Source organism: Geotrypetes seraphini, chromosome 8, assembly GCF_902459505.1.
Source record: "Geotrypetes seraphini chromosome 8, aGeoSer1.1, whole genome shotgun sequence".
In the NCBI taxonomy this organism is placed as follows: domain Eukaryota; kingdom Metazoa; phylum Chordata; class Amphibia; order Gymnophiona; family Dermophiidae; genus Geotrypetes; species Geotrypetes seraphini.
The window spans coordinates 100,675,521-100,703,097 of record NC_047091.1 but is presented as its reverse complement, the minus strand read 5'-3'; the positions used below and the strand labels follow the sequence as shown (position 1 = coordinate 100,703,097).

The window sequence follows — 27,577 nt, the reverse complement described above, 5'->3', positions numbered from 1 at the left end:
ACCATATATCTGGGCATATGTGATGGCTAACATATATGCAGTTAAGTGAAATATTAGGCATTTAACCTCAAAAATGAACTACATAAAGATAGAACAGTTTGATGTGGTCCTATAAAATACTGAGCGGAGTAAAACAGGTAGATATGAATTGCTTGTTCACTCCTTCCCAAAATACTAGGACTAGAGGGCATCCAATTAAGCTAAATAGTAGAAGATTTAAAACAAACTGGAGAAAATATTACTTCACTCAATGTGTAATTAAACTCTTCAATTTGTTGCCAAAGAATGTGGTGAAAGCAATTTGCTTAGCAGGGTTTAAAAAAAGGTTTGGATCATTTTCTGAAAGAAAAGTCCATAAGCCATTATCAAGATGGGGAAATTCATTGCTTACTCCTAGGATAAGCAGCATAAAATCTGTTTTATTCTTTGGGATCTTGCTAGGTACTTGTGACCTGGGTTGGTCACTGTTGGAATCAAGATACTGGGCTGGATGGATCTTCAGTCTGTTCCAGTTTGGCAACTCTTATGTTTTTATGCAGTTACCTTCTGCAATTAAGCACTGAATAATATTACCGGTACTTAACTGCTTAAGTGTTGATTTCACCCGCAAATCACCACCAAAATAGCCAATTCGGCTTAGGCAGTAACCAAGCATGTTGAGGCTGGTGGGGGGTGAGGCCTCTTCCAATCCAATCTGAATTTCTGTATCGCACTTATCCAGTACAGGTTCTTGGCGATTTACAAGTTGCGAGGTCTATAAAGAAGTCAGGGGAGGTGGTTACATCACATCAGTGAGTGTCAGATACTAAGTTGCTGGTAGAAAGAGTGAAGAGGGGGTTACATTAGCTTAAAAGGTAGGGGTAAATAGTAATGGGGGGATGGTAATTGCAGATTCATGAATGGAATAAGGGGAGCGTAGAGCTAAAGTCAGATTCATGAATGAAGCAAGGGGAGCGTAGAGCAAAGTCAAGTGGGTAAGAGAATGACGATTCATAGCTTGGCAGTAAAGTAGAGTTACTGAGAGGCGCAAGGAATTTATCAAAGAAGTACGATTCAATTTTTTCCTGAGGTGAGGTAGTTTGTCTTTGTCCTTATAGACGTGGGAAGATGGTTCCAGGTTCTCATGGCTGTATGAGTGAACTGGGTGTTGAATATTCACTTGCATTTCACTCCTCTGGATGAGGGGAAGATTTCTTCTAGTCATTTAAATCAATATGAATATTGACCCCTTGATTTTCTTCATAGGATCGGCTGGGTCTTTGTGACTGGATGCCGGCCTTGAAGGACCTAAGTGTGACTTAGCATGGCTTTTCTTATGCATTCACGATGGCACACTAAGAAGAGATACTCTTGCTCTCTGAGCTGTCATTGTACACATTTTCATTGCAAGATAGATGTTATAAATCCCATAATTGTTATGTAAACAGGACGAGGATCTGAAAAACAAAGAAAAGGTGACCGGCAGATGTTGGCATCCTTCAGCAGAAAGAAAGGATGCCATATAGCCACACCCTCACTTCAGTATTGATGCCAGGTCCAAGAAAGCTGAAAAATGTACAAAAGCCACATTTTCCAGATGAACTACTTCTGCCCATTTCACGGCCCATAATGATGCGAACCCAGAGCATTTGCTTCATGGCAACTGAGTCCTCAATGCCTGCCTTGAAATCTATTGCTAAAAAATGCTTACGTTCTTAATCAACTGATCTGCCTTTACTCAGCATTTAATTGGGCTCTCTTAGCTTTTCCAGTACATCCCGTACAGGGATATATAACTCAACATGTGATCTGGCTAGGCACATCTTGTATTCACCCTAAGGACCCTTTCCATTCAGTTTCTTTTTCTTTTTTGTCCTTTGCCAAAGAAAACAAAGACCCAGCTAAAGAACTCCCTTACATGCAGAAAACCATCAGGGAAACAATTCTCCAACTACAAAACACAATCTCTAGAAAGCAAAGAAGCATTTTACCTCTGATTTGAGAAATAGTAGAAATATACTCAAGGCAATAACTTAATCTAGCCAAAGTAGAAATCTAGAGCACCAATTCTCCTCCCTTTTCCACAGGAGTACCTCAGCTAGTCGGTACAGGCTATCCATGATAAACATGAGAGAGATTTTATTTATTTATTCAGTTTTCTATACCGTTCTCCCAGGGGAGCTCAGAATGGTTTACATGAATTTATTCAGGTATTCAAGCATTTTTCCCTGTTTTTGCTGGAGCAGATATAGTTTACACGTGTTCATGACATAATGCAATTGGTGTGTTTTTGGGGGGGGGGGGTGGTAAGGGGGGAGGAGCTCATGCATGTTCCCCTATAGGCAATGGAATGGGAAGGGCCATGGTTCTACCAATATTTAGCCCAACATTGCATCAGCAATTAGAAACCCTGGGGGCATGGCCAGAGATTAGTTTGGCCCCTCAAACTAATAAGACACTCTGGCCCCCAACAATGCAGTGGTAATTGTAGTCTTGCTGACACATTTGGCCTGTAAGAAGCAGAATGCATAGGGAGAGATATGAAATGTCAGGCTCAGCTGGAGTCCTTCTGCAGGGAACTAGGTAGTTTAGTCACTGGGATTTCTAACCTTATATCTGACAAAATTAAGTGGAGGAGTAGATTAGAAAAGTAGATTGTGCATGTGGGAAGTTGAGGTTCAAAACCCGATTCTCCTACTGATCTTGGACAAGCCACCTCACCCTCCATTGGCTCAAACACTGTACAACTAAACTGTAAGCTAATTTGGGCAGGGAAATCAACTTGAGCTTCCAGTTTGAAAAGATAATAAATCTACTACTACTATTAATTATTTCTATAGTGCTACCAAATGCACGCAGCGCTGCACAGAGTCACAAAGAATAAGAAAACAGTCTCTGCTCAAAAGAGCTTACAATCTAAACAGGCAAGACAGACAAACAGGATGTCATTGATACAGTTAAGGGGAATGGTTAATCAGCGAGCTGGGTTGGAGGGCAGAGGAGTAGGGTAGAGAATGACACGGTGACAAAATTCATCACAGTTCCCATCCACGCGGATAACCAAGGGAAATAATCCCATGTCATTTTCTAGTGTCTATTTCAACCTCAGTCCTTCTACACCAGTATTCTTCACAGCAAAGCTTGTGGGTCAGTGGTTGTGGCCATTCATACTCTGATTCTTCCCCCTCTCCTTAAAGAATGACATGAAGATGGTTTCCCGCAGTTATCCGTGGGGACGGGATCGGTGATGAATTTTGTCACCGTGTCATTCTCTAGAGTAGGGTTAAGGATTGAAAGCTATATCAAAAAGGTGGATTTTCAGTCTGCTTTTAAACAAGGGAAGGGGCTTGACGGACAAACTTGGGTAAATCCATCTCCATACAAACTTCTCTCCAAAGGTCCAGCATAGTTGGCCCAACACTCATCTTGAACCAGAAAACACCCTCTTTATGATTTCTTGCCAACACAAACTTGTTGACTCCCAGCCTCTTATAAGGGAAAAAAGAGGACTAACGTAATCTTTGGCGAATGTAATCCTTTGAGATACCATTATAATAGGGACACCTCTGCACTTAACTAGTTAAATTTAACAAGGAATATTTAGAGGCACTGTGGAAGAGTCTGGCTCAGCTCATTGCATCTTGAGTGATTTCAGCTAGCACTCATTTTATAAGCCCGATCAGATAATGAGAAGGCAGGGCTTACTTCACAATTGATGTACTTTCTAGGTCGTTGAACATATGGGGTGGGGCAAAGCACCCAGGGCGTCTGCAGATCTTTAAGAACATACCACACCCTACCATTTCTTGCCGATGATATAACAGAGCTTGCACTATTGTGTCGCTGGGGAAAAAAATAAATAAATTGAGGGCTGCTGAGTGACCCAGTTACTGGAGTCTGCATGGGAGCTATTTAGGCCAGTCCTCGTTTTTTGACAGTGTTCCCCCTCCCCCTATACCCGCAGCCTTTCTTCCTGATGCATTCTGATACCTGAGAAGGCAGACTACAAACCAATGCGCTGTAAGATCAAAGACCTGCACGGGGCAAATATCCCCTTCTAGGAAGTGAACAGCTTTGGTAACCATAAGTCTGGAGCAGAAGTTCACCCTACTGTTATTATTTAGTGCCATAGTGTTCAAATGTGTGTGTGTGGGGTGGGGGAGCAACATTTAATACAATACTAGGCCAGCTTAGCAGTTCAGATGGTATGTATTAGGCAATGGGGCTCATTTTTGAATAAGAAAACCATCCAAAAAGTGGCAGAAAGATACAGCTGGATGTTTTTCTCCTCAAACCCTGCTAATTTGCTATTTTCATAACACATTTTCTAGATGGATTTTTATCGTGGTTGTCTGCAGTGCGTCTAAATCTGAAGGGGGTAAGTTGGAGGTATGGTTTGGGTGAGATCAGGACAGGCTTATGATTTGGACGTTTTTCTGCAATAATCAAACATTTTAAAAAATGTCCAGTTTGGATGTTTGGGGCTAGACCTGTTTTAAGAATAAATAAGTGCCAAAGAGGTTCCCAAACTGGTCAGATGACCACTGGAGGGATGAAGGCATGACCCCACATACCCCCCCAGTGGTCACTGACCCTGTCCCACCCACCAAAAATGTAAATGAAGCAGTACATATCTGCCTGGATGATAGCTTCAGATGTAATGGCCAGTCCTACTAAAGCACATAAGCAATGCCTCTGCTGGGTCAGACCAGAGGCCCATCACGCCCAGCAGTCCGCTAACAGCCCATCAGGTCTAGGACCTGTATAGTAATCCTCTATCTATATCCCTCTATCCCCTTTTCCTTCAGGAAATCATCTAATCCTTTCTTGAACCCCAATACCGTACTCTGGTTCCCATAGTAGACTAGTCAGAGGTCCAGTGGACTATAGAGATGGGGACCCAGGTTCATATCCTATTCCAGTGTTTCTCAACTTGGTCCTGGAGTACCCCCTTGCCAGTCAGGTTTTTAGAATATCCACTATGAATATGCATAAATTTTATTTGCACACACTGCCTCCATTGTATGCAAACTTCCTGGTAACCCTACATTTGGACATTTGGCATTAGACCTGTTTTCAAAGCATCTGAGTGCCAAAAAGGTACCCAAACTGACTAGATGAGCATTGGATGCATGAAGGCATGACCCCCCCCCACACACACACACTCCTCCAGTGGTCACTGATCCCCCCTCTACCCCTCCCCAAAGATGTGAAAGAAACAGTGCCTATCTGTCTTTATGACAGCTTCAGATGTTATAGAACATCCTAGTAGAGCAGCAAGCAGGTGTCTGGAGTAGTCTGGTAGGTGTCCTTGCTACCCACTATATGAGATCTGACAATTAAGTTCATGAACTTGCCACCATGTGCTTACATTGGCAGCACTGTACAAATGCTTGGTAAGGTTTCATAACCTTGGTATATCAGTGTCTCACAGCTGTGCTCGTGTCGACTTGTGGTGGTTTCTTGCTGAGTGGTGTTCATTATTGTTGTTGCGTGTTTTTGTGTGCCATCGCAAGAATGTCAGAGCTTGAACTAGAGCAACGAACATTAAATTTCTTGTTAAACCTGGTAAGAGTGGAAGTGAAATTAGGGACATGTCCAAGTCTATGGGGATAATGCCATTAAGAAAACAGCAATGTACAAATGGATCAAAAGTTTTTATGAAGGGAGAGAAAGCATCAATGATGAAGAGAGATCAGGGCTGCCAGTAATGAACAGAACTGATGAAAATATTGCAAACATTTGTGCCTCAAAATCATCGGCTAACTGTGAGAAGCATAGCAGACCAAGTGAACATCGATAGAGAAACAGGAAAATCTTAACTGAAAATCTTGGCATGAGAAAGATGTGTGCAAAAATGGTCCCTCATGGCTCTTGCATCACAACAATGTACCAGCTCACATGGTACTATCTTTGAGGGAGTTTTTAGCCAGTAAACAAATAACTGTAAACAAATAACTGTAAACACCCTCCCTACTCATCTGAACTGGTCCCCAATGATTTTTCTTTACCCAAAGATAAAGGAAATATTGAAAGAAAGACATTTTTATGACATTCAGGACATCAAAGGTAATACGACGACAGCTCTGATGGCCATTCCAGAAAGAGAGTTCCAAATTTGCTTTGAAGGGTGGACTAAGTGTTGGCGTTGGTGCATAGCTTCAAAGGTGACCATAGTGATATTCAGCAATGAGGTAAGTAGCACTTTTTCTAGGATGAGTTCATGAACTTAATTGTAAGACCTCGGTGTGAACTCGCCAAAACCCATCCAAAACCTACTGTACTGCCATATAAGTGACACCTGCAGCCATAAGGGCTATTGGGATGATAGACAGGTGGGTTTAGTAGGTTTGGGGGGAGTTTTGGAGTGCTCACCATACACTAAAAGAGTTCTGGTGAACTATGTACCTGACACTTTTTATGTGAAATTCCCCCTAAGGTGCCTCACTGCCTAGTTGCCATGTCTGTGTGGTCAGTTCATTAAGATGTTGGTCCCTCCCATGTCCAAATTGGCTTGATTTGGACGTTTTGTACTTGGACATTTTTGTATTCAAAAATGGCCAAAAAAGTTAGACATTCTAAGGGCCAAGATGTATAAATAGATAATTTTTGAAAAAAAATTGGACATCTAGTGGTTTCGATAATGGACGTTTCCCTGCCCCGACTAATGGAAGTCTTTTGGGAAACATCCAAAGATGGACTTAGATGTGTTATTGAAAATGTCCCTCTATGTGTGTAGCTTAGCTTTCTGTGGCACCAGATCAACTGTTAGTCTGAGCGTGTTTCTTTTCCATCAGTTTGTGCAAAGTTTTTTTCATTACAACTTCAGTATTTTGATCTTTTATACTGAACTACAAGACTTTCTGACCCCCAATGGAGGCAGAGACGCTGAAACACGGCCTGTATAAGGTCCATCATTAAAGTAGGATTACCCAGAACTTGAAGGCCCTTTGTGCTTTTCTTTGAATCCCTCTTTTTTTCTACTGGAGTATAAAATGGGTAATAAACCACCCTACCCCCATTCTACCTTTCCAGCCATAGTGTCAGCTGAAAGGGACAGTTGAACACAAAGTACTCTTTCAATGCAGCACAAATTTTAAAAATTATTTTCCTCACAGTAAAAAATAAAATAAAAAAGCCTTTAAAAGGGACTTTTTAAAGGGGTTGTTTCATCCTACCCAAGACAGAAATACAGTTGAGTGTGAAACTGAAAATATCTGCAGATTAGCCAGGACTTTTTGCTTGCTAATGAATCTTGCTTTAATCAGTTTCCTCTGTATTTAATACCTTATTTTCATGTTTTCCATAACCTCACTTTTGTACAAAGTACCAATACTAGAGGTATTTTTTCACTGCACTCATCTCTGCCAATAAGACCCAGTGGCGTAGTAATGTGGGGGGAGATGAGGGGGCAATCCACCCTGGGCGCCATATTGGGGGGGGAGGGGTGCTAGCACTCTTCCTCCTCTCCGTCTTCCCGCCTCTTCCCATTCCGTCTCTTCATTCGCGCACCTTCCCCCATACCTCTAGTTGAAGTGGTCAACGTGCTCTTTGCAACCCATGCCGGAGAGAAAGCTTCTAGTTCAGCCACCAGGAGCATATAGGTACTGCTGCCAGCATCCTGTTGATGAAGAGCAAATGCAGCTGGAGAGCATTAAGGGCAAGGGAGTCAGTGGCCTACAGATCCACTTTTGTGGGAGCCCAGAGGAACTTTCCATCCCTGTGAGATCCCCGTGGACCTGAGGTGGATTCCCACAGGATCCCCAACAACCCCGTTCCCGTGCAGCTCTCTGGTGTAAACAAGGTCTTCTTTGCTATCACTCCTCCTATTGGCTCATTGCATGCACAGATATCAAGGAAAATTATAATTAGGAAAGGGCCATTCTGCCTCTTTTGACGTGGATCTATATGGTTTCCTTAACTCTTCTATTTCCCATCCCCATGTATTTAAGATTATCATCCGATCTTGGTCAACCCTGAAAGATTGATCCAGTTCTAGTTGTTTAGAAAATGCACGAAACTACAAATCCCAGAGATGCATTGGGGTGAAAACTGGGACTGCATCAGGGTGTCTGCATTGGTCTGCACTAAGTGACAATCCAACAAGACACATTATTTCTAAGCGTTGTACAATTAGTCTAATCTTTTCCATTCTTGCTGGAATTCCCTGTACTCTACCATTTCCAGATTCCAAAAACAAACAGATATCTTTGGCTGATAGAGAACTGGACATTCCACACATTCTTTACTTGAGACACCAAGGCTAGAAGATAAAAAAGAATAAAAAGCCATGTTTGAAATTTAAATAAAAGCACATAACACCAGCTGGCTACTAGAGCTCCAGCCCTCTTCTTCCTGTGAACTTCATGACAAAGCTACCTCTTGAAAACACTGTATGAACAGCTGGCATAGCATTCGAGCTGCCAGGTTACCCAGTTCCAACAGGGAGATTTGAGACCAATCATGAATTTCTGGCAAACCCCACCCTGATGCATTATGGGACCTGCAGTGCTAAATTTAATGAGTAAAATCTGGAACTATTACTCCCATACTGCTTTGACATATAAGTGTGAAATCTGGAATGGCCAAAAAGTCTCCATCCTAGAACTGGATAATTTGGCAGCTTTGTGGCAAATAAAGGCCAAATGGCCCATCTAGTCTGCCCATTCGCAGAAACCATTATCTCTATCTCTCTCTGAGATCCCACATGCCTATCCCAGGCCCTCTTGAATTAAGACACAGTCTCTGTCTTCACCACCTCTTCCAGGAGACTGTTCCACACATCTGCCACCCTGTCTGTAAAAAAGTATTTCCTTAGATTACTCCGGAGCCTATCATCTCTTAACTTCATCCTATGCCCTCTCATTGCAGAGTTTCCTTTCAAATGAAAGAGACTCGACTCATGCGCATTTAGATTACGTAGGTATTTAAACGTCTCTATCATATCTAATGTGACCAATTATGTTTTTTCAGCAAAATGGGACATTTATTAATTGTCAGTCCTGCCCCCAATCCTGCCCTAGCCCGCCCCCCAATTTCTTCCATTCATTTTTCATGTACAAATAATATCTTATTAATTCATAATGATAACCATAAAATAAAAAAAAAAACATAAAGCAAAGATGTCAAGGCAGATGACTTTAAAATTTGCAATGTCACCTCAGTAACTATAAAAAATAGACAACTATAGTGCAAAATATAGACAGCAGATATAAATTCTCATAACTGACACATTTTGATCATTAAATTGAAAATAAAATCATTTTTTCTACCTTTGCTGTCTGGTGATTTCATGAGTCTGGTTGCGTTTCCTTCTGACTGTGCATCCTTTCTTTCATGCCTTTCTTTCTTTCTGCACTCAGGCCAACAATTGTCCCTGTCTTTTCCCTCCCTCCTTCCTTCCTATGTCCTTAGTGCCCCCAGTGCCTCCTTTCTATGTTCTTAGTGCCCCTTCCCATGTCCTTAGTGCCCCCAGTGCCTCCTTCCTATGTCCTTAGTGCTCTCGGTGCCTCCTTCCCATGTGCTTAGTGCCCCTTCCCATGTCCTTAGTGCCCCCAGTGCCTCCTTCCTGTCCTTAGTACCCCTTCCTATGTCCTTAGTGCCCCCAGTGCTCCTTCCTATGTCCCCCTCACTGCCTTTCAGCCTTTGTCCCACCCCCCTCCCCCGAAGCCAGCCAGCCTACCTACCTCCCTCCTTCCAGCGCCGAAGCCTGCCCCCCCCCCAGACTGGCCCCCAAAGCAGTTACCTACTGCCACTTCACACACACCCCCCCCCCCGGTCCATCGCAGCCTGCCGCAACTAAAGAAAAGGAAGGTCCAGGCACCAGCCCACAAACCTTCTTCCCGACGTCAACTCTGACATTGGAGAGGAAGTTCCAGGCCAGCCAGGCAGTGATTGGCTGGTCCTGAACTTCCTCTCCATCAGAATTGACCTTGGGAAGAAGGTTTGTAGGCTGGCGCCTTGACCTTCCTTTTCTTTAATTGTGTCAGGCGGCAGCGGCAGCGGACTGGGGGCGGGGGATGTTTGAAGCGGCGGTAGGCCAGGCTTTGGCGGGTAGGTAGCAGCAGCGGGGGGCCGGTTTGGGGGAACAGGCTTCGGCGCTGGAGGGAGAGAGGCAGGCAGGCTGGCTTTGGCGTGGCAGGGAGTGAGGGAGAGAGGGGAAGCGATTGTTTGTCCCATTGTCCCCCTGCACATCTTCGGGACGCTATCCCTGAAAATGGGACATTTCGGCGTCCCGAAGCTGTGCGTGGGGACAAAGGGAAAAGGAATCTAAAAACAGGACGGTCCCGTTCAAAACAGGACGTATGGTCACCTTAATCATATCTCCCCTCTCCTATCTTTCCTCCAAAGTATTCAGATTGAGATCTTTAAGTCTGTCTCCATATGCCTCATGACAAAGACCACACACCATTTTAGTAGCCTTCCTCTGGACTGACTCCATCCTTTTTATTACATTACATTAGTGATTCTATTCTGCCAATACCTTGCGGTTCAAGGCGGATTACATAAAAGTTTTCAGAAATTACATACAAGTTTATATGAATAGTATAAGAGATGTCGTAAGAGTTACATATGGATTATCAAAGAGTTGTCGAGATAAATGTTTGGGTAATAAGAATTACCAGGGAGTTGTCGAGATCTAAGGTGGTAAGTGTTGGGTAAATAGAGGTATTTAGCATTAGTTGGGTAGTTGGGGGGGGGGGGGCATATTAGAGTCTTTTTGAACGTACGACCTCCAGAATTGTATGCAATATTCTAAATTAGGTCTCACCAAAGTCATATACAGGGGCATCAATACCTCCTTTTTCCTACTGGCCAACAGAATGCTAGGAGGGGATCGCAAACAGATCTGAGGTTATCATGCCGCTGTACCGAGCCATGGTATACCCCCACCTGGAATACTGCATCCAACACTGGTCGCTGTACATGAAAAAGGACATAGTACTACTTGAAAGGGTCCAGAGAAGAGCGACTAAAATGGTTACGGAACTGGAGGAGTTGCCATACAATAAGAGGCTAGAGAAACTGGGCTTCTCTTGAAAAGAGGAGACTGAGAGGGGACATGATCGAAACATTCAAGATATTGAAGGGAATTGACTTAGTAGAGAAAAAGAGATTGTTCACCCTCTCCAAGGTGAAGAGAACAAGAGGGCATTCGCTAAAGTTAAAAGGGGATAGATTCTGTACAAATGTCAGGAAGTTCTTCTTCACCCAGAGAGTGGTAGAAATCTGGAACGCTCTTCCAGAGGCTGTTATAGGGGAAAGCACCCTTCAGGGATTCAAGAAAAGGTTAGATAAGTTCCTGCTGGACTAGAACATATGCAGGTAAGGCTAGACTCAAATAGGGCATTGGTCTTTGACCTAAGGGCCGTCACGTGAGTGGACTGCTGGGCACGATGGACCGCTGGTCTGACCCAACAGCAGCAATTCTTATGTTCCCTAGGCAACCTAGCATCCTTCTAGCTTTCACCATCACCTTTTCAGCCTGTTTGGCCACCTTAAGATCATCACATACAATCACACTCAAGTCCTGCTCTTCTGTCCTGCACATAAGTTCTTCACCCCTAAACTGTTCCATTCCCTCGGGTTTTTGTAGCCCAAATGCATGACCTTGCATTTCTTAGCATTAAATTTTAGCTGCCAAATTTCAGACCATTCTTCAAGCTTCGCCAGATCTTTCTTCATGTTATTCACACCATTTGAGATGTCTACTCTATTGCAGATTTTGGTATCATCCACAAAGAGGCAAATCTTACCCGACAACCCTTCAGCAATATCGTTTATAAAAATGTTAAAAAGAACAGGCCCAAGAACAGAACCTTGAGGCACACCACTAATAACATCCCTTTCCTCAGAACGAACTCCATTGATCACTTCCCTCTGTCACCTTTCACTCAACCAGTTCTTGACTCAGCCCGTCACTTTGGGACCCATCCCGAGGGCACTCAGTTTATTTATTAGACGTCTGTGGAAGGCTTTGCTAAAATCTAAATACACCACATCTAGCGCACATCCTCTATCCAATTCTCTGGTCACTCAGTCTAATAAATTTATCAGATTTGTCTGACGAGACCTATCTCTTGTGAATTCATGTTGTCTCCGGTCCTGTAATCACAAGATTCCAGAAACTTGACCATTCTCTGTTTTAAAAGTGTTTCCATTAATTTGCTTACCACAGAAGTCAGACTTACTGGCCTGTAATTCCCTACTTCTTCCTTACTTCCACTTTTGTGGAGAGGGACCACATCCGCCCTTCTCCAGTCCTCCGGTACAACTCCCGACTCTAGAGATTCGTTGAAAAGGTCAGTCAGCGGAGCTACCAGAACTTCCCTAAGTTCCTTCACTTTGTCTACCTTTATTTTAGCTAGCTCCTCATGAACACAATCCTCTGAAAATTGATCAGGGTCTATTACTCCTCTATCCCTATTCATGTTTGTCTTCCGCAGTTCCGCTCCCGGTGCTTCAGCCGTGAACACAGAACAGAAATATTTGTTAAGCAATTTGGTCTTTTCTTTATCAGCTTCTGCATAATCCTCCCCTTCACCTTTGAGTCTCACAATACCATTTTTGAACTTCTTCCTATCTCTAATATATCTAAAAAATGTCTTGCCTCCCCATTTTACCATGTCAGCTATTTTTTTCTTCCATTTGTATCTTTGCTTTCCTAATTAAACAACCAGCCTCTCTTAACTTTTCCAGATATTTTTGCCTGTGTTCTTCTTTCTGCAATCTTTTGTAGTTTATGAAATCTAACCTTTTATTCCTTACCTTTTCAGCCTTCTTTTCCTCTTACTTTTACTTACTTGCGTCACAAAAATGTTTGTCACCCTTACAAACGTTCCTTTCAGTTTTGCCCACCGCATTTCCACTCCTTCCAGATGTTCCCATCCAGACAATAATTCCTTGGCATAAACCCCCATCCGAACAAAGTTAGTTTTTTTTAAAATTTTAGAACATTTGCTTTTAAATGAGCCCTCTCTATACCCATCTTAATATTAAACTGTACCATGCAGTGATCACTGAATGCCACTATAACATCAGAAACACTTTACCCGTTTGTAAGCACTAAGTCCAGTATGACCCCATCCCATGTGGGTTCTATTACCTACTGCTCGAACAGTTCTCCTTGTAGAGAATCCAGAATCTCCCTACTTCTAGAAGCCCCCACAATAGGGATACCCCAATCAATATCCAGCATGTTAAAATTCCCCTTTTTTAGATATATTCTGAATGTCTACTATTAAATCTCTATCTACTTCTTCTGTGAAGGAGACCTGTATATCACACCAATGTAAATATATTCACCAAACTGATCCACAGTGCCTCCTCCATGCCCTACAGATTCTGCAATTGTGTGGCTTTAATATGTTCTTTAACATATAACGCTACTCCCCCTCCTTTTCTTCCTTCCCTGTCTTTCCTGAACAGATTATAGCTCGGTATAACTACATCGCAGTCATGGTTCTCTATGAACCATGTCTCTGTGATTGCCACTATATTCAACTCCTCTTCTTCCATCACAGCTACTAGTTTCCCATACTTTAAGCATTAGTATATCCTGCTTTCAAGACATTGCCCCCCTTTTCCCATCCATGTAGAGGTATTCAATGATTTACTTACCTGAGGGCTTATACTCACCTGGGAGCTTTGATAACCCTGCCCCATCACTTCTAGTTTAAAGCCCTCTTCAGTGGATTAGCCAGCCTGCTGGTGAAGACACTTATTCACTTCTTTGATAGATGCGCACCATCCCTGCTCAGAAGCCCTTGAAAGATCATCCCATGGTTCAGGAAGCCAAAACGCTCTCAACGACACCATCCTCATAGCCACGCATTCATTGCCAGGATGCGAGCTTCTCTGCCCTGGCCTTTACCCTCGACAGGGAGGATGGACGAGAATACCACCTGCGCACCTGACTGCTTCACATGTTCTTTATATATATCTTCATTCTGTGGAGATATCACAAACACTACTGCTTATTGAAACGTTAAACAACCACCATGTATTATGTAAACTCTATTCAGAACATTGAGTCACAAACATTTTACTATAGCTACTTCAGAATGACAAATGGAGTAGAGAATGACATGGAGACAAATTTGTCCCCATCCCCACAGGAACTCAAATTTTCCCATCCTGTCCTCGCGAGTTTTGTCGCTGTCTCTGTCCCATTCCTGTGAGCTCTGCATTAACCGTACAAGCCAAGTGTTTGAAGCTTGTGCAGATGAGGACAGAGCTTGCATGGCTGGGGCAGGGACAGGAGAAGAACTCGCCAGGACAGGACAGGAAAATGAGTTCCCAGTCCCAAGGGGATGGGGAAAAATTTCTCCCTGTGTCATTTTCTAATATGGAGGAGGAAAAAGCCTCAGAACCCCACCTATCTATTTGCATAAATTCAATGAAAGTTTTTTGGGGGGTAAAAGGAACCTCACTAGCATAAAAATCCTCCTCACTGTCTACTATGTAGCCTTGTGCAATGCAAATGACTCAATTATGAATCTGAAAATAATAAACATTCAGATACTTATCTGAAAATAGGAACCTGCTACATTGATGATGGCCAGTGTTTCACCGTTTCAGATGCTTCAGAATGTGGACTTAAACATCAGATTATTATAAACGCAAAAAACTTGCAAAACATTTTTCACATGATTGTTATGATATATTTCTATATGTGTACATGCTTTGCTTGCTACATTGGTGTCTTCACAGACAGTTTTTGAGACCACGGGATTATGCAAAATTGTAACGGGAACATGTAGCAGGCATTTTTGATTGTGGTTGGCATGGGGCAGGATTGTAAAAAGATCACTCCTACGCTGCTTCACCACTAGACCACCAGGGCTTTAAAGGTAAAGTCTGCAGGGGTCAGTAAGGTGGGGTGGTTTAGAGTCAGCCGAGACAGGACACTAGAAGGATCGCTCCTATCCTGACTCACTGCTGGACCACCAGGGCTTCAGGTAGGCCTGTAGTGGGCATCAGGGACTGAATAGGAAGGAAGGAAAGTGGGAGGAAAGGAGGGCTGGGTGCAAGGCAGGGCACTTGAATATAAACCCCCCGGTTTATAATCAAATCAAACTTTTTTCTTCCTTTGGGGCAAAAGGTTACCTCAGTTTATATTCGAGTACATATGGTATGCCCAAACTGGGTTGACTCTAGAGGGTCATGTCACAGCTCACAGTATCAGAGCCATGGCTGCATTGGTAGCCCACTTGAGGTTAGCCTCAATAGAAGAGATTTGCAAAGCTGCAATGTGGTCTTTAGTCCACCCAATAGAATCTCCTGTCTGGAACAGGACTCCCAGTATGCTAGCCAGTTTGGTCAGGCTATTCTTCAGAATTTAAAGGGGAATCTAGAATCCAGCTGCACCCACCTAGGCCTATTTGTTTCCATTCCAGGCTGTCCAAAAAGAAAATGTTTTTTGGTTTGATTAAGGGTCTCGCCTGTTGCAGACCTCAGTTGTATTTCCTCTTTTCTTTTAAGAGAGGCTGGTGGCTAGGGATTCCCATCAGTGAGAAATCTACATCTGATTGTTCTTGAAAAAAGCAAAGTTGCTCATCTGTAGGAGATTTTCTCTGAGGACAGTAGGATGTATAGTCATTACCCCATACACCACCCATAGGAGGTAAATTCTATCAGCTATTGTATTAGACCTTATCCTTGGGACACAACCAGCCAGTCAGGTTTTCAGGAAGTAATGTCAGATGAAGAGCGGCTGGGAAATGATGTCAGAAGGAGACGTGAGGCCTGTACAAGCAGCAGGTAAGAAAACCTGCTTACTGCCAGTGAAGATTTGAAGAGGTAGGTCGGTAGAGAGGTGCTGGCGCTCCTGCCAAGACCGCACCTTGGGCAGTCTACCTTCCCCTCACTTCGCCACTGGCAGGCAGCACAATTAATACATCATAAGAACATAAGAGTTGCAATTCGGGGACAGACCAAAGGTAGGGATACCACATTTGAAATGGTAAAATACCGGATGCAAGGCCCTGTCCCATTCCGCTTCCAGCTCTGCCTCACCCTGCTTCAAACCCATTTCCGTTCCACCCATCAGATCTGCCCCCACACAGCCTCGTCTCTTTCCTAATGGGTCTGAAGGGCCTCCAAGCATATGCAGATGCATATGTCAACAGCGCATGCTCAGAGGCCCTCCAGACACGACGGAACTTTCCAAAACCCGGACAAACTGCCAGGTTTGGAAAGTCCGTCCGGGTTTTCCCAGATGTCTGGTAACCCAAATCAAAGGTCCATTTCCCACAGTAGCCAACCCAAGTTAAAAGTACTTGGCAAGATCCCAAAGAGTAAAACAGAGTTTATGCTACTTATCCTAGAAATAAGCAATAGATTTCCCCAAGTCAATGACAGTGGAATGTGATCAGGTTTTCATAGAAGAGTTAACATAGAAGAGTAGAGTTTAAAATCCAAAATACAGCTTTAGTGGTTTTTCATAATGATAACAATTGCTGATGTTATAATAAATATTTCCTTTTTTTGATCTGACAGTTTCCTCCTGCGTCTTTGGTTTTCTAGTTTAACCTGGTCTTCTGGAATCCAGCTTTCCTGTACAAATATTTGGCAATTTTACATCCTCCACCCCAAACATACTGTCCTGGGCCAGAGACCATGCACCAGGACTCCTTCGGCAATCATGGGCCCTGAATATAGTCATCACCTTTAGCAATGACTGACTCCTCTCCCACTCCTTCAAGGGGCTGTAAACGCTGCCTCTGCAACATCTCCCCAATCTCATCTGACCAAGGAACAGATGCAGCAAAGTAAAGTATTCGTATTTTGATCCATTTTATCAGTGCATTGAAATCCCTTAACACATCACCATCCTTTCATTTCTTCAGAATTAAGGTGTATACCAACAGACTAACTAGAACTATTCTATTCTCTCTCTCTCTAATCCTCAAATGAATTAAAAATAATTCTTATCTGGTATTAGTTTTCATTTCTCAGCCCTTAGACATCCAAACAGTCTGAGAGTTTAAAATCACAGACCCACTCTCTCCCCAGGGGGATTTTCCAGCTGCTGTTTTTTTAGGGTAGAAACTAATGAAAGTTCACGTACACTATTCAGAAACCACGTCATGGGCAAAGAGCTATCCAAAAAAACAATCAGTGTTTTTTTTTTTTTTGCATAACACATCAGTTCTTTTCTATTACAGTAATTCAGGAAAGGTCTTTAGCTTATCTCTAAAGAGTTACTGTGATCTCTATACATAGATGGAGAGTGTGCAACAGAAATTTGGCCAAACTAAGAAAATGATCATTGGTCGCAAGGAACTGATAAGCACTTCTAGCTTCCTGATTTTGGAGCCCTTGGCTCAAGGTTTGTAACCTATGGATATTGTCAGTGTGCTTTGAAATAAGTTGAAAAACCAGAAATAATGTGAAGGTTCCTTATGGTTTGCCATACCCAGGACTCTACAACTCATGGTCTCAGAGTAATGAAAGGCTCCCAGGGCTCTGTTAGGGCAAGGGAGTAGTAACTCTCAGTACTAGACCCTCTGACCTTTCTCTTTTTTTCAGATTATTTTAAATTATTCATGAAGTGGATTTGAATGCAGTAGATCTAAGAACCAAGATGATGTAAAAAAAAAAAAAATAAAATAAAATTGTATGTATCTCACAACTATTTATAAGCAGCTTAAAAATCAGATGGGTTTTGGGTGCAACCGAGGACTGGGTTAACAACCATTGACTTGCTGTAGTCTGGATCAGATATTAAACCAAGCTTCTGATCTCTCTGTGGACATTAAAAATCTGAGGCTATTCTTTGCAAAAGATGGGAAGTACATCCCAGAGTCACAGCTAAATTCCATCCGTTACCTGTCAAAACCATCCAACCTAATTATTCTCAGAAATATCCCTTTCCTGCCATATATTGTCTCATTAAATCCTGTGCGGCACTTGGGCGCATGCCAGTTCCATTCCCATGTTAAAAAAAAAAAGTAAACTCTTACCCTAGAAACAGCCCTGTAAACATTCATTTTAAATCTGTTCATACTAGAGCTAACCAAAGGGTATCTGATACCCTAGGCCAGGGGTAGGCAATTCTGGTCCTCGAGAGCAGGAGCCAGGTCAGGTTTTCAGGATATCCACAATAAATATGCATGAGATAGATTTGCACCTCAAGGAGGCAGTGCATGCAAATCCATCTCGTACATATTCATTGTGGATATCCTGAAAACCTGACCTGGCTCCGGTTCTCGAGGACCGGAATTGCCTACCCCCTGCCCTAGGCAAACCATGAGTTTGCTCCCTTCAGAGCAAACAATTAAATGGCACCTTCCAAGGCACTCATAAAGGAGGGCCCTCTCAGAGTTCTGGTTAGAGAAAAAGGAAGGAAGGAGGGTGGGCCCCTTCACTTAGAACACTCAGGCCAGGCAGTTGCCCCAGGAAAAAATAATGTAATTTAATGAATACTTTGCAGTTGCTTTATAATCATAAAAAAAAAATTGTTGCTGGAATCTAATATAAAAAATATTGACCCCTGACTTGAACAATGGACCAACATGGTGTTAAATTTTTATATTCTGCATCCACTGAAGTCTCTAGGGAGGCAGAGTAGAATTAGAATATTTCCTCATAGAACTCAGCAAACAAAAAAAAAAGCCAGATTCTGGGCGGGGGGGGGGGGGGGGGGATGTTCTCTCAATTACAACAACATAAACTCTATCCAGTATTAGACATATTCTGAAATACAAAACCCTGTAAAAATAACTCATGCTCAGAGCTCATACATCAAGGAGTCTACCCAGAAAAAGTCAGCACCACAAATATTGCAATGGGCTCAAATACATCATCAATACATCTACTGAGAAAGCTGAACAAATTTGATTATTACATATCCCTGCATAGAAACACCATACTAACAGAATACTGGCCTTGGTTACACATTCTGATCACAGATAGACCCTCACCAAATGCAGAGATTAAATTATCACAGACCAAAACTAGAAATACATATCTAGACAACAATTAATTGAAACCCCCAAGAAGCCACACTGTACATGCAGTACAACACCAATATTCTTCATCTGACTCCCTCTTCCCTTCCCACATGCCCCATGTCCAGCATTTCCATTTCTCTTCCCTTTCCCTGCTCTGTGTCCAGCCTCTCCCCTTCCTGTCTCCCCAGGTGTCCTGCAGCTTTTCTCCTTCCCTTCACCATTCTTCCAGGTATCCAACAGCATCTCCTATTCTTTTTCTTCTATCCCTCAGATCCAGCATCTAGTTCCTCTTTCCTTCACCCTGCTAGGTCTGACCCTTTCCCTTGTTACTGTCATTGTTCCACTGTTACCCTTCCATCTCCAGGCCCGAGTCTTGACTACATGCAGGGATTTTGAGTTTGCACTTCTCAAGGTCTGTGTCCCATCCTCTCCAACATAAAATTCTGATGGACAAAGCCCATGCATACCCCTCTCTATATCACTGTTATTCCAGCATGCTAGCATTGTCCCCATAAATGTATCACCCTTATGTAAGGACTGTGCTGGTTCTTACTTCCAAATCTAAAAAAAAGTTCACCAACTGCACCATAACAAATTAGACACTTAGGAACTAAAAATTTTAAAAAATTAACATTGACTATATTAATTATAGCATATCTACAGGTTTTTTCCCCTCATTTTCAATAGATGCTCCTCTCTGTGAACCTCTTCACATTAAACAAAACCTATCTTTAATAGCATTTCACAGAATTCAAGTGCAGAAAATGTACTAAGTGAACAAGTATTTCTGCTGCTGGTCACCAATGCACAGTATTGTGCTAGTCAGTGGCACAGCAAGGAAAGTTTGAGCCTGGCATTGCTGCACCATGTATTCCTGCCCCACACTCCCCCAGGCATTGTCATGCTATGCACCACCCCGAAAAACTCTTCCCTACAGCTCTCTTCCCTGTACCTTTTCAAATCTTCATTGGCCACAAACAGCATCTCTTACCCACTGCTCACATCCGCCTCGTCATCCCTCTCTCTGATATTACTTCCTGTTCTCATGAAGAGGAAGTGATGTCAGAGGGAGGGATAAGACCGATGCAAGCAGCAAATAAGAGATGCTGCTCACTAGTGCTGCCCAATTTCCGATTCAAATCACCGATTCACTTCGGGTGAATCGATTCAAATCGATTTGTATTTTTAAAAAATCGGTCTCGCCGATTCAGGGCCCAACCCTCCTCTCCGCACTGCTAACCTAAAGCTGCCGCTCTGGCACTTGGTCAGTTTCTGTCTCTGAGGCAAGAGACTGTTTCAACGCTATAATAAGTAGTAGTAGAGATGTGGCAAAACCTGCACCAACCATCCGTCCCAGTCACCGGAAGCAGACGCCTGCAGACGGGAAGTCGGGGAAGGCTCAGATCTGCTCGCGGATGAGCTGCAGCTTCTACTCCGAATTCCTTCCGCTCATGTCTGCGTGCGAGGAAACGCCTGCACTGCCGTGAAGGAAGCTAGAGTTTGGGGCTGCAAGCTTGTAGACACGATCAAAGGGAAGGGGCGGTGCGCAGATGAATGTAGGCTCTAGCGCGGGCGCGACGTCAAAGCTAATAGGCTGAAGAACAGAGAGGAGAGATGTCTAAAAACAAGCCGCCAAGTCACTCAAGTTCAGCAAGCAGAGGCTTTCTGACCTCTTTATGTCCCAAAGCAGTGTGTGATCTGGCTCTTTGACAACAGTGCGCCTAATCCCATAATTCATCAGAAAGGCAGGACTGGTTTATAATCTCCCACCTGCAGCTGGGTAACTTGGAAGCTCTGATACTTTCTTATTAGTTATTATATACCATAAGAATATAAGAGTTGCCATACTGGGACAGACTGCAGGTCACTCAAGCCCAGTATCCTGTTGCCAATAATGGCCATCCCAGATTACAAGTACCTAGCAACATAGGCATCAGCTCTGTGGGTGCATGAGCACCCCTAATAATTTGGGGACCTCACATGACCAGGGCTAATGTGCGGTCCATCCGGGCATCTCTTCCCCTTCTGTCTCTCTCCCTCCCTTCCCAGACTTGTTTGGAGAGGCCCCAGCGGGGCAGCCATTCTCACAAGCTGCCGGCGCTGCCCCGAAGCTTTACCTCTGCTGTGATCTACCCAGGTAGAAATAGGAAGTTGAGTCAGGGAGAGGGCGGATCACAGCAGAGGAAAAGCTTCAGGGCAGCGCTGGCAGCTTGTGAGAATGACTACCACGCTGGGGCCCCTCTGAACAAGAAGAGTGAAAGGAGACCAGAAAGGTGAGGGGAATGGAGGGAGAGGGAGAGAAGGGGAAGAGATGCCCAGACCGTGGGGCCCCCTGGAACTGTTTTAAGTTAGCCCGGGGGGAGAAGGAGGTGATAGAGATACTGGATAGGAGGGTAGTTGGGAAGAGAAAGGGAGAGCTGGTTGACCCTGGGGTGTTGTTGGATGAAAGGGTAGTTGAGAAAAGGAGAAATGGTGGATCTGGGGATGGTGGGGTCCATTGCTGCAGCTGTAGGGATGGAGATGAAAAAAAGGAAAGATGCCAGACCTCCGGGGGAGGGAAGGGAAATGGAAGGGGAGGATAGAGATGGAAGATGGATGGTTAGCACGGAGAAAGAAGAAGTCCCTAGCAAGCGAGTTATCAGAAGACAGCCAGAGCCTGGGACCAACATAATTTGAATAATGACCAGACAGCAAAAGGTAGAAAAAAATTTTATTTTCTGTTTTGTGATTACATGTCAGATTTGAAATGTGTATCCTGCCAGAGTTGGTGTTAGGCCGCGAACGTGAGCTAGGATTTAACAGAGAGTGGAAAAGTCTTTTTTGTTTGTTTATTTTGTTTACACCACAGCACCAGTGTGGGTAGGAGAGGGAAAAGGGGGTGAAGAGTCTATAAAAGGGGTGAAGAGGCTATAAAATAAACCCATCAGGATGTTTGAAAAAACCACCCAATTGGGCCAGGAAAATTGAATCGAAAATTCGATTCAATAGGCTGAATCGAATCAAAATTTTTTTCCTGAATCGGACAGCACTACTGCTCACAGCCAGCAAAGATTTGAAGAGGTTCATGGGAAGAGGTGCCAGCGCCCCTGCCAAGGCAGCACCCGGGGTAGTCTGTCCCTCCCCTACTATGCCAGTGGTGCTAGTTATTCTTTAAAACTAATTGATTACTGTTACTTGTTACTTCTCAGCTTAAAGTAATTAGTTACAGTAATTAAATTACTCATATAGGAAAGTAATTGATTACTGATTTCAGTTGCCTGCTTAGAAAAACTAATTGCTTTTCCTTTACCAAAAATACTTATGGTAAAAACCTTATGGTTTGTGAAGAGGTAAAATATCCATCTTATACACAACCCAAATTTGAATATTGCATAATTTCATTTCTTGATGCTTATTTCAAGGAGGTTTAACAACTCATGCCAACCACATCCTCTATCATGCCATGTCATGTTATGTTAGTTACTCCTCAAAAGCAATTAATTATAATTACTGGGATAGTGGAAAAAGTAGTTAACTACATTTTTGATTACTACAAAAAAGAAATTAACTACAGTAACTAATTACTAGCAACTCAATATTGAACACTGCCAACACAAAGGAATGTATTTCAGTGCTAAAACCACTGTGTCCTGGACCCCTCTAACCTTAATTTTTTGCACAAGAGTCTTTTAAGTTAACAAGACCAGTGTAGCTTCTCTGTGTACTGCATATAGTAGGTTAAAATTTACATACTGTGCTGTCTCTATTTTTAGAACTGGAAGGGATTTTTTAAAAATCTCAAACGTAACAGATAAAGAAGGGGAAAGTCATAGTGAATGTGCTGACATGAAATGTGCAGATTTACAGAAAGCAGGCAGTGGCATGAGTTTGCAGTTCTGAGAGGCTAGCCATCCTCATTTATAATGTACATGGTTGAAAATTAGCTCACAAGCAAATCCCCCCAGCTTTAAACAAAAGAAATTGTTCTGTGTGAATAAAGAAATATACAGAAATACATTTTTGAGTGTACATAATAGCAGAACAGAGGAGGCTGCACACACTCTCCCTATTATTTCCCTACCGTCTTAGGAAAATGCAGACAAAACCAGAAAGTGTGACGAGGTATAGAACAGCACTTTGAAGCAATGATGATACAATCATAGGAATCAGCTCTGTGAGAGTGTAACAAAGTGTAATATAATTTGAAATTACCCACCTCAGGGAAAGGAGCAGAAAGTGAACTTGAGCCTGTTGCTAACCTGGCACGAGAAGGGAGAAAGAAAGAGTAACACAGCTGTTTGCTCAGTCATTTTTTATTTTTTTTTTTTAGTATTGCAGCTAAAATCTATGGTTTAAATTTAATGAAACTCCAGGTTTAAAATAAGGTTGCCTATCAGAGCAGATAAGCTGTATGGTGATGCATGAGAGAGAGAGTGTTCATGTGATAATTCTGAGAGTGTGCATGTGAGAGTTCTCACGGATTTCAGAAGGTGATTAGAGATAGGATTTAAGGGAGACATGACCTGTTTTGCTTGGGTAATAATAATAATTTTATTTTTATATACCGCCAAAGCCATAGTAGTTCGAGGCGGTTTACAATAAGAAGAGCTGGACAGTCAGCGAAAAAAAACAACAATGAAGTCTTTGGATGCATGAATATTTGTAGGGAGGGAGAGAGACAGAGTAGAAGTTACAATGTAGGGACTTCGAGTACATGTAAGTAGTATACAGGGATAAGGCTTTAAGAGTTCTTGGTTACAAATCGGTTAAACAGGTTGGTTTTAATTAGTTTTCTGAAGTTGAGATAGGATGAGGAGTGCTTGATGATGTTGCCTAGCCAGTCATTCTGTTGACCTGCTTGGAAAGCAAGAGTTCTGTCAAGGAATCTTTTGTATCGGCAAGTTTTTATTATAGGGTGGCTAAACATATGTATTCTGCGTGTAGGCCTGGTGGAACAATCCAATTTAAAATGGGAGACCAGGTATGGGGGGCGCCATATCAAGAATAGATTTGAAACATAGGCAGGCAAATTTGAACAACACTCTTGCTTCTAGGGGCAGCCAATGAAGTTTTTGGTAGTAGGGGGTTATGTGATTCTTGTGGTTGAATCTGGGTTTAAGAGTAACTAGTTTTGGTGAGTTTGATAGTTGAGAAGTGTAAGAAGTGATTTCAAGTACAGTGGTACCTTGGATTACGAGCATAATCCATTCCAGGAACATGCTCGTAATCCAAAATACTCATTTATCAAAGCAAAGTTCCCCATAGAAAATAGTGGCAACACCGAAGATTTGTTCCAGAACCCGGGGTCTGTACCTGTCGGGTGCCTGGTGCTGCAGCGCCGTCTCCTCCGTCCGCCTCCTCCATCCATCATCTGAAGAACGCACAGTGCCGCTTCAAAGGGATGCCTCCTCCATCCGCCGGCCAGCCCTCCATGTCGGATGCCCCCCACATGCTGGAGAGCCCCCACCCGAGCGCACGCAGCCGAGCGCTGCCCCACCCGCAAGCCATGCACAACGCCGATGATTGACGCTGTGTGCGTCACACACAACGCGCAGGCAGGATGGCATCCGGCCGTGCAGGCCTAGACAGAGGACCTCCAACCTGCGGAAGGCACTCGACGTGGAAGGCTGGCCGGAAGACAGAAAAGGAATCCCCTGAAGCGGCGCTTCCTGGACTGTAAGTGCTCGTTTATCGGGACAGTGCTCGGTTTGCGAGTCAAAAGTTTGCTGAGTGTTTTGCTCGTCTTGCAAAACACTCGCAAACCGAGGTTCCACTGTAATTTGAAGAGATTGTAAAGCAATTTCAGAGGTTTTAGAAAGTTGTTTGGAGAAATCTTAGAAGTCTGAAAGAGTAAGTAAAGAATTTCAGAAGGACTTATTATTTAAAAAAAACTTCTCTGAATTAAGTTCATCTTGAGCAGGATTTAGTTTACAATTCTTGTTTAAAGACTGAGATAAGTATTTACAGTGGGAGGCTTAAATTTTAACTGAAAGTTTTAATTGAAAGTCAGTTCAACTAGTGGTAAAAATAAGAAGTAAGGTAAGTTGAATTTTTCTCTGACTGATGACTGAAGGCATATCCACTCAGAATTCACTATTATAATGTACTTGATGAAAAACGATATAAAAAAATCACAGAGTCTCCCAAAACAAAAAAAGTTTTATATAAGAGGACCGAAAGGGGTATCAGACAACCCTGCACACAACGATTGAGTGCTGGGAGCAATTCCTCATTTACCCCACAGAACCTCCACCACCTCTTAGTGTGTTGCTTATTTCAAATTATAGCAGCTTGTTTTAAACTTGCTCATGTTTTTTACTTTATATTGCATTTCTAGTAAGTGTAGAGAAGTTACTTAGCTTTTAGCTTTCAGTTTAAAAATCAATCCCCTGAACGCTGATTTTTAAACTGAAAGCTGAAAGCTAAGTAACTTCTCTACACTTACTAGAAATGCAATATAAAGTAAAATGCAATATAAAGTAAAAAACATGAGCAAGTTTAAAACAAGCTGCTATAATTTGAAATAAGCAACACACTAAGAGGTGGTGGAGGTTCTGTGGGGTAAATGAGGAATTGCTCCCAGCACTCAATCGTTGTGTGCAGGGTTGTCTGATACCCCTTTCGGTCCTCTTATATAAAACTTTTTTTGTTTTGGGAGACTCTGTGATTTTTTGATATCGTTTTTCATGATGACTGAAGGGTCAGTTATAAGTTTAAAAGAGCAGTATATTGATAGAATTCTGACTACTGCTGTGCATTGTTACTTGCGCTGCACTGCTAAGAGGTTTATTTTTCTGGATATTGTAGGGACAAGTCTTGAAAAATAACTAGAGAACAGATTTTCTAAAAATAATTTTATTTTTCACAAGAATTTAGAAACACAATACGTACCAGAAAAAAAAGAACACATTTATACTTACATTACAGAAGGAGGCAAAAACATTTTTATTTGGTTAAACACTATAGAAAGAACAAGCATAGAATGACCAGAGTCCTGTGTTGATCCTGGTTCCAGAATATCCTGACTTTTCGGTTGCAGCCGGAGTTCAAGTCTACAGTCCAGTTTCCTGATGATGTTCATCCTCATCTAAAGCTAGCCAGCGCACGAAAGCCTGAAGTTGAGAGGTTTTATTTTTATTTTTCGGTTTGCACACAGTTGTCAATAACTTTATTTAGTAATTCACTTACCTGAAAAGTCTTCAATAGGTTCCTGCAAGGAAAAGAAGCAATAATTAATATCTGATGAAACTTCAAGAAAGAAATAGAGAAAGAAAGAAAGTAAAGAGAACACAAGGGTGAAAAGAGAGAAAAAGGGGTACTTATCTGTAATAGGAACTCCTTATTGATTACCTGTGGGAGAAAAAGACAAACCAACATTTTTACAGTGATACAGTAGTTGGAAACAAGTAACTTAATAAGGGTGAGAGTAATGTGAAAGAATGCTTACCTGAAGATTCTGGGTTATCTAATACTGACCTGCAGGAGACAAAACAGATTATTTGAGCACTTTATCTGAAAGAGAGTTGTTATAGATATTTTAGAGTGACTTTAAGGAAACTATTTTAATTAGAATAACAAATACAGCACTTTAAAGTAAGAATGTTTTAATAATATTTAAATGAGGTGGGTTTTTTTGGGGGTTTTTTTTACAAATGCACTTTAATATTAAGAAAAGCACTTTGACTTGGGTCTCTTTCTGAAGTAAGTTCATGAGTAATTTCATCTTGTGCAATAAACTTTGTTAAATTGTAACTGTGATTGGAGTGTGTTGGTCTCTTTTCTTGATTGTGTCTTACTCCAGAAACTATGGGGCTCATAATCGAAAGAGAAAAAACGTCCAAAAACCGGCCTAAGTCGGCACTTGGACAAACATTGTCAAAATACGGCCAAGTGCCAATAATAAAAACGGGTTTTGGACGTATTTCTAAACGACCTAGGCCTTCATAGTGCCGCTGAACGACCAGAGCTAAACAGGGCATTTCAGGAGGAGTGTCGAGGGCGGGAGTTGGCTGGCTTAGATTTAGTCGTACTGCATGTATAACCGAAAGTTATATAACACAAGATCGACGGAACTTGGACGTTGTGACTTAGATCATTTAAAACATGATTTAAGTCACACAAACCCACCTAAAGTGACCAGATAAGCACTGAAAACACATAATACAGACCCCCACACACTACCCCAGTGATCACCGACCCTCCCCACCCTCATAAAAATATTAATCACAACTTTAAAATTGTGCCTCCAGAACATCATCACCTGGCAGCCTGGCATAGGAAAGCTTAGTCGTGCTGCACAGAGGCGTCTTAAGCCATCTTGGGGGTGGGTTAGGGACCCATGGAGAGGAGGACCCATGCCGATAAGCCCCTGTAATCACTGCATTGATATTGAAACATGTGCACTCCCCCATACACCCCCAAAACCCTTTTGTACTGGCATATAAGTGGCTCCTGCAGCCATAAGGGCTATTGGGGTGGTAGACAAGTGGGTCTAGGGGATTCTGGAGGTGGTTTGGGGGGCTCACCATGACCTATAAGGGAGCTGTAGTGAGATGAAGACATGGCACCCTTTTTGTGAAGTTCACATCAGTGCCCTGTAAGGTACCCCACTATTTAGGTACCATGTCTGGGTGTTCAGTCCATCACTTTGCAGACCTCTCCCA

General features: G+C 42.7%; 1 long non-coding RNA gene across 4 annotated transcripts in view; it reads left to right on the top strand.

Annotated features, from left to right (window-relative positions):
- LOC117366043 overlaps positions 1-26,597 on the top strand; it is a 53,505-nt gene extending 26,908 nt beyond the window's left edge. Inside the window, exons 4-7 of one of the 4 annotated variants that reach the window (XR_004540487.1) lie at positions 4,311-4,357; positions 16,480-16,751; positions 17,206-17,311; positions 25,881-26,597. This is a non-coding gene — a long non-coding RNA (uncharacterized LOC117366043). The remainder of the gene's footprint in view (positions 1-4,310; positions 4,358-16,479; positions 16,752-17,205; positions 17,312-25,880) is intronic. The other 3 variants (XR_004540488.1, XR_004540486.1, XR_004540489.1) reach the window with 3 other exon arrangements.
- The last annotated feature ends 980 nt before the right edge of the window (positions 26,598-27,577 follow it).